The sequence below is a fragment of the Schistocerca nitens genome, chromosome 10 (assembly GCF_023898315.1).
Source record: "Schistocerca nitens isolate TAMUIC-IGC-003100 chromosome 10, iqSchNite1.1, whole genome shotgun sequence".
NCBI classification, from domain to species: domain Eukaryota; kingdom Metazoa; phylum Arthropoda; class Insecta; order Orthoptera; family Acrididae; genus Schistocerca; species Schistocerca nitens.
Genome location: NC_064623.1, coordinates 150,940,372 through 150,948,675, shown reverse-complemented (window position 1 = coordinate 150,948,675; position 8,304 = coordinate 150,940,372).

The following is an 8,304-nucleotide window of genomic DNA, read 5'->3' as shown; positions in this document are numbered from 1 at the left end:
CAATCACACAATTGGTCTGATAGTCCATATGCTCTTACTTTGTTCATTAAACGACTGTGGGGAACTGTATCGAACGCCTTGCGGAAGTCAAGGAACACGGCATCTACCTATGAACCCGTGTCTATGGCCCTCTGAGTCTCGTGGACGAATAGCGCGAGCTGGGTTTCACACGACCGTCTTTTCGAAACCCATGCTGATTCCTACAGAGTAGATTTCTAGTCTCCAGAAAAGTCATTATACTCGAACATAATACGTGTTCCAAAATTCTACAACTGATCGACGTTAGAGATATAGGTCTATAGTTCTGCACAGCTGTTCGACGTCCCTTCTTGAAAACGGGGTGACCTTCTCCAATAATTTGGAACGCTACGCTCTTCTAGAGACCTACGGTACACCGCTGCAAGAAGGGGGGCAAGTTCCTTCGCGTACTCTGTGTAAAATCGAACTGGTATCCCATCAGGTCCATCGGCCTTTCCTCTTTTGAGCGATTTTAGTTGTTTCTCTATCCCTCTGTCGTCTATTTCGATATCTACCATTTTGTCATCTGTACGACAATCTAGAGAAGGAACTACAGTTCAGTCTTCCTCTGTGAAACAGCTTTGGAAAAAGACATTTAGTATTTCGGCCTTTAGTCAGTCATCCTCTGTTTCAGTATCATTTTGGTCACAGAGTGTCTGGACATTTTGTTTTGATCCACCAACCGCTTTGACATAAGACCAAAATTTCTTAGGATTTTCTGCCACGTCAGTACATAGAACTTTACTTTCGAATTCATTGAACGCCTCTCGCATAGCCCTTCTCACACTACATTCCGCTTCGCGTAATTTTTGTTTGTCTGCAAGGCTTTGGCTATGTTTATGTTTGCTGTGGAGTTCCCTTTGCTTCCGCAGCAGTTTTCTAACTCGGTTGTTGTACCACGGTGGCTCTTTTCCATCTCCTACGATCTTGCTTGACACATACTCATCTAACGCATATTGTACGATGGTTTTGAACTTTGTCTACCAGTTGTCATTTGAAAATTTGTTCCGATATTGTATTCCCTTTCCTTACTAGTTTATACCCGGTCATCAGTGTTTTAATGAATCAGCTCCTAGTCGGAAATATAGTCGGAACAATTGTACCAGGGAACAGGTTGCCGTTAAACAAGGGGTGAGCCGTGGCCGCCTCACATTATGCCGTTTCTTCCTTGGCATTTTCTCACAATCGAGAGGCGTCTTATTGCTCCCTGAGTTACTACCATGCGAGTTGCTTCCGTCAGTGGCAGCAGCAGTGCTTATCGATACTAGTACTGCTGTACCATCTTTTTTGTGCCCGCGATATTTCCGCGTGGTGCCGTGTGTGAGGCAGTCAGTCGGTTGCAAGAGAGCAGCGAGAAAGTCTCTGCAGCGCAAGGTCAGGCCCGGGCCGCTGGCGGCATGCACTCGCGGTCGGCTTCGTGAGGGACTAGCTGCAAGAGTTCGTTGCCCACCCAACCTGGATACTAGAGCTGAGTAATCAGTTAACCTGTTACGAAACCTCAGCTGCTATGACATCTCTCTGTTCATTGTCGGTTGTTACTCCATGGGCCGTTCCCGTTGAATATCCAGAATTATTACAGAAATCGTCAGAATATTATTTCGGGAGTGCTTTATCAGGGCAGTCTCTCAATTAAGACTGTACTCAGCTTACTTTTATTCGATGTGCTCGCTGTGAAAGACGTTTATATCTGGAGCACGGATTGCTTATCTATTTTCATGACTCCTCATGGGTTGTAAACGCATTTCATTTTCATTATTTAAACGTTACTGAACGCATTTTATCGTCCATATACAATATTCAGCCGCTCTTGAGGATAGTCTGCACGAAGATTCCCTTCTTTATTTGTGCTCATAGTCTGTAGGTGGTACCTCGTAGCTCCTACGCTTCTTGCTCATACCAGCTGTACCTCGGATGGTATGCATATTTCAATAGTGTCTATTCACCAAGGTATCTGAGGTGAAGAAAGATCTAGGATACTTTTTAATAGCGTGTCGGACATCCACTTTCCCGGCGTAGTGCCCCATTCGATGTGGCATGGACTCAAAAATTCGTTGTAAGTCGTAAGCCCCCTGCAGAAATACTGAGCCATGCTGCCTCCGTAATTGCGAGAGTGTTGCCGGTGCAGGTGTTTTTTTTTTTTTTTTTTTTTTTTGCACTAACTGGCTTCTTGCTTACGTCTCATAATAGTTCGATGGGATTCATGTCAGGCCAAATCATTCCCTCGAAATATGCTGGAGTTAGCAAGATTTTGCAGCCGTCTTCCTGTATGGTGTTTAACTACTGAATTGATTGTAACTTATTAGTGAAGTGCACCAGCAGTATCTTCTGCCTTGTGGCTGTTAACGTTGTGGTTACTTGCCCTGGTCGTTACCATAGTTTTCCGTCAGTGTGTTTTCCTCGCAGTGTTGATGCTGTCTCGCACGGCATGCAGTTCCACCGCCTTGATGTTGTTCTTTTTTTTAGTGGTTATTGTGCCTTCACTGTATTTAGATTCCAATTGTGAAGATGTAGTGCTGCTGGTATCTTCGTCCTCACTGACATTTTCTGTTGTTGTGTTGTTGATCGGGCGGAAGGGAACTGATTAGTTTGGTCGGTCCTTCAGCCATCCCTGGGTCGGGTTGCCATCTGATTGTTTAATCTTGTCTTTGGTTGCCTGTCTCACCTAACTTTACGTTAGAGTTACCCCCTCCGGCTGACCCTTGGAACACTTCTGAGCACCAGTCTTCTGCTACCAGTCGAAATCTAGTTTTGCAGGACAGAGCTGATCAGCTGGTTGTGGAAAGGGGCCAAAATCAGTTACTGTCAGTTGCACACAACGTAATCACATATGCCCTTAAAAGGACTCAAAAAAAAAAATACGGCTGAAAGCCGGAACACAAGTCATTAAAATTGCTTTAAGGAATACATGTGGCTGAAGGCCTTAATTAAAAATGTTTCACGTTAAATCTTGGCTAAAGGCCACATACTGAACATAGAACAACTGAAGGCTTAAGGTCTGGATAACAAAGTTTTCAAATGGAGCCAAATCTCTTTTTTAAAATAGTTTTAAACAAATCAATCTAGAAACCTTAGTTTAAGTGGCTGAAGGCTTTATTCTAGAATTAACACAAACTAGACCAATAGACGGGTGAAGTCCTCGCACAGCACTCCAGACTAAAAGAAAATCGCAATCTAAAACCAAGTGAACAGTGGTGCTCTGAAGGGTTTCAAGTATCAGCCTGAGGAGGTACCTCTAACATGAAGTTAGGTGAGGTAGGCAGCCGAATTTATTATTATTTCTTGGGTCTACAGCTCATGATGAGCCTTGGCCTCTTCCACAATTTCCTTCCATCTCCCTCGGTCCTTTGCCAATACTCTCCAGTTTCTATAGCCCATCTTCCTAAGATCTTCGATTACTCCATCTTCCATCTGGCTCTTGGTCGACCACGTCCTCTCTGCCCTCCTGGCTTTCCTTGTAATATTCTTTTTGGTACTTCTGTATCATTCATGCGAGCTACATGTCCCTCCCACCTTAGTCTGGATGATTTCACTATCCTTCTGATGGGTTGGTCTTTGTATATTGTATACAACTCATGGTTGTATCTCCTCCTCCATTTTCCTCTTTCACAGATTGGGCCGATAATTCGTCTAAGTACCTTTCTTTCAAATGCATCCAGTGTTTCAATATCTTGTTAATGTCCAGACTTCAGAGGCATATGTAAGCACTGGTCGTATAAGTGATTTGTTGTTGTTGTTGTGGTCTTCAGTCCTGAGACTGGTTTGATGCAGCTCTCCATGCTACTCTATCCTGTGCAAGCTTCTTCATCTCCCAGTACCTACTGCAACCTACATCCTTCTGAATCTGCTTAGTGTATTGATCTCTTGGTCTCCCTCTACGATTTTTACCCTCCACGCTGCCATCCAATGCTAAATTTGTGATCCCTTGATGCCTCAAAACATGTCCTACCAACCGATCCCTTCTTCTAGTCAAGTTGTGCCACAAACTTCTCTTCTCCCCAATACATAGTGATTTATACATAGTTAATTTCGTGGTACGAGTCAGGAGCCTTGAGGATAGAAGTCTTGTTAGGGCAAAATAGGCTCTGTTGGCCAGTATTAATCTCTGCTTAATTTCAAAGGAGGTATCATTTAGATGTGTAACTGTCGATCCCAGATACTTGAAATGTTCAACTCTCTCAAATGTATAATTGCCCATTGTTATTGCATTTTCTCTATATGCTTTTCCAGCTGCCATATATTTTGTTTTTTGTACATTAATAATTAACCCCATGTTCCTACTGGCCTGTTCAAGAGCTGTAAATGTCTCTTCCATTGCGTTTTGGATTCTTGCTATTATATCTATGTCATCTGTGTAGGCCAGTGTCTGCACCGATTTATAGAAGATCGTTCCTCTGTTCAGAAGGTTTGCGTTTCTCATCACCTTCTCCAGAGCGGCATTAAACAGAAGTCATGCCAATGCATCCCCTTGTCGCACTCCATTTTTAATACTCAATGTGTTGGACATCATTCCTCCTATTCTTACACGGCCTTGTGTTTCGCTCATTGTCATTCTCACCAGCCTTACCAACTTTCTAGAGATACCAGCTGCACTACATCTTGACCATTGGCATCTAAATACAGCCAGGCACAATAACCACTAAAAAAAAGAACAACATCAAGGCGGTCGAACTACATGCCGTGCAAGACAGCATCAACACGGTGAGGAACACACAGTGCTGGAAACCTACGCTAACGACCAGGGCAGGTAACTGGAACGTTAACGGCCACAAGGCAGAAGATACTGCTGGTGCACTTCACTAATAACTTACAATCGGTTCACTAGTTAAACACCATACAGGAAGACAGCTGCAAAATCTTTCTGACTCCAGCACACCATGCATTGCTGCTTGCGGGAACGGCCCATGGAGCAACAACCAGCAATGGACAAAGAGATGTCACAGCAGTTGAGGTTTCACAACGGTTAACTGATTACTCAACTCCAGTATTCGGTGGGCGACGAACTTTGCAGCTCTCGCAGCCAGTGCCTCAAAAATCCGACCGTGCGTGCATGCCGCCAACAGACCCGGCCTGAACTTCCGCCGCGGAGACGCCCTTGCTGCTCTCTTGCAACCAACCGACTGCCTCACACACAGCACTACACGGAGATATCGCGGCACACCAGAGATGGTACAGCAGTACTAGTATCGATGAGCGGTGCTTCTACCACTGACACAGGCAAGTCAGCAACTCGTATGGTAGTTTCTTAGGGAGCAATAAGAAGCCACTCGATTGTGAGAAAATGCATGAACGCGAGCCAGCCACAGTTCAAGGGATCTTGTGGTTAGATTTAGATGTTAACCGCTTCAATTCCTTAATTGTAATTGCATTAGTTATAATCTGAGCAACCTGTTATGCTAAGCTGTCCGTTGTTGTCTTTGAAAGACCAGGTCATTATTGATGTATTTTTAACTGGATCTTGTGGTTCCGCCTTGTAATAAATGATCATACATAATGTTTTGAAACGTTCCTTCAGAGTGGCCTTCATAACTGACAAGCAGCTAAACGCTTGAAATATTAACAGCCAACTGTCACCAAGGCTTTAGTCAGAATAAGAGCCGTGCGGTTAAAGGCGCTGCAGTCTGGAACCGCAAGACCGCTACGGTCGCAGGTTCGAATCCTGCCTCGGGCATGGATGTTTGTGATGTCCTTAGGTTAGTTAGGTTTAACTAGTTCTAAGTTCTAGGGGACTAATGACCTCAGAACTTGAGTCCCATAGTGCTCAGAGCCATTTGAACCATTTGAATCAGAATAAGATCGTCAAAAGAGACGGGATCCAGTCGCACCTTGGTTGCCGACTGAAATTAAGAGGTTGCTTGCTTTGAGGTAAGCCTTACCACTATCATAATTGTTTCCTAATCTGTTTTACCTTTAAGAACAGGTGCGCATCTTAACCCCGAACCTTTCGACGTACAATTTCCAAATAAAAAAAAAAAAAGAAATACGTTATCTGCTTGAGTAACTGAATGACTCTTGTCCTCAGTATTGCTTATATAGTTTTCATGTGTTGCGGAAGGACATTTAATAAGAGAAACTGTGTCCAGGTCGGTAGTAGACACCGCTGTTTCACCCGATAACGAGCTTACTGCATGTTCGGCAGCCTTGTAATTATTGTCATGTTGTTCTTGTTTTGATTTCTCTTGCAGGAGCTTATTCATTTCACAAATTTGTTAATTTTGTAAAGAAAACAAATTTATGATCATATATTGTTAAATAAACGGGTTGTTTGAAAAGGAAGTTACATTGGTGGGTCCTTCCTTCCACGTTTTCCTTAATTCCAATAAATACCACGTCTCACTGTGAATTAGTCTTCTATTTTTTCTTTATTGGACGTCGACGTTAGAAACAAAGATTTTCAATGCTTTTCCAGAAAGTTTTGCTCAAACCTTTATATTAGACAGCGTAATTGTGTCTTTAGGTGGGATATTCTCACGCAGTATGTGTTGAATATCGTCGTTTGTGGGGGATATCATCAAAAAAAAGTTGCCACATTGTCGGAAATGCCTGGATTTACCCCAGAACACCTGTGCGGATCTGCCCAATTTCGCCATTTTCTGACAAATGCGCCGTTGTTGATTTTGGGTACCAACTGGAACAATTATTCCCACAGGAAAGTGAAGCTTAAATGAAGTAGTGTCAACGAGTGGTTCGTTGACTTTCTTTACTAACCATTCATTATACAAAGTAAAACATCAGGAAAGGTCCTTGTCAGTATTAAAAACCAGACTTACCTTATTTTCTCACCTCTGGAGCAACCTGTTGGTAGGAACTTTCGTGGAACAAGATGATACAATACGACAAAGTTGCCACAGGGCGGCCAACTGCTGACTCGATGACAGTAACCTCAAAAGCTGAGAGGGAGTTTCTACCCCACACGGATTTTTACCCCGACCTACCCTCAAAATCTCATCTGATTTCCCAAGAATACATCTTCTACATGATTGAAGATGGAAACTTCGCGTGAACTTTAGCTTAGTTCGGAAGCGGAAGTTTACTTTGCCTCCAGCTCTTATTTGCTGGTTCATATAGTTGTCGACAGATGTCTCCCTGGAACAGCTAGCCCGCTCGCTCGCTCGCCGTCTCATCGCGTATCTACTCTGTCGGGCTTGCCGAACAAGTCCGAATTTCATCTTCCATCAGGATGGTGTACTACCGCGCTGGCACCTGCACGTAAATGTATGTTCACATGAGCCATAAAAATAGCGTATCTTGTCATCGTTGATCCCGTTCATGCAGGACCTTTTCCGGTCGCAGCGATGTCGGAGCTTTGATGTTTTACCTGATTCCTGATATTCACGGTAAACCCGTGAAATGGTCTCACGGGAAAATCCCCACTTTATCGCTGTCTCGGAGATGCTGTGTTCCATCGCTCGTGCACCAACTACACTCCTGGAAATTGAAATAAGAACACCGTGAATTAATTCATTGTCCCAGGAAGGGGAAACTTTATTGACACATTCCTGGGGTCAGATACATCACATGATCACACTGACAGAACCACAGGCACATAGACACAGGCAACAGAGCATGCACAATGTCGGCACTAGTACAGTGTATATCCACCTTTCGCAGCAATGCAGGCTGCTATTCTCCCATGGAGACGATCGTAGAGATGCTGGATGTAGTCCTGTGGAACGGCTTGCCATGCCGTTTCCACCTGGCGCCTCAGTTGGACCAGCGTTCGTGCTGGACGTGCAGACCGCGTGAGACGACACTTCATCCAGTCCCAAACATGCTCAATGGGGGACAGATCCGGAGATCTTGCTGGCCAGGGTAGTTGACTTACACCTTCAAGAGCACGTTGGGTGGCACGGGATACATGCGGACGTGCATTGTCCTGTTGGAACAGCAAGTTCCCTTGCCGGTCTAGGGATGGTAGAACGATGGGTTCGATGACGGTTTGGATGTTCCGTGCACTATTCAGTGTCCCCTCGACGATCACCAGTGGTGTACGGCCAGTGTAGGAGATCGCTCCCCACAGCATGATGCCGGGTGTTGGCCCTGTGTGCCTCGGTCGTATGCAGTCCTGATTGTGGCGCTCACCTGCACGGCGCCAAACACGCATACGACCATCATTGGCACCAAGGCAAAAGCGACTCTCATCGCTGAAGACGACACGTCTCCATTCGTCCCTCCATTCACGCCTGTCGCGACACCACTGGAGGCGGGCTGCACGATGTTGGGGCGTGAGCGGAAGACGGCCTAACGGTGTGCGGGACCGTAGCCCAGCTTCATGGAGACGGTTGCGAA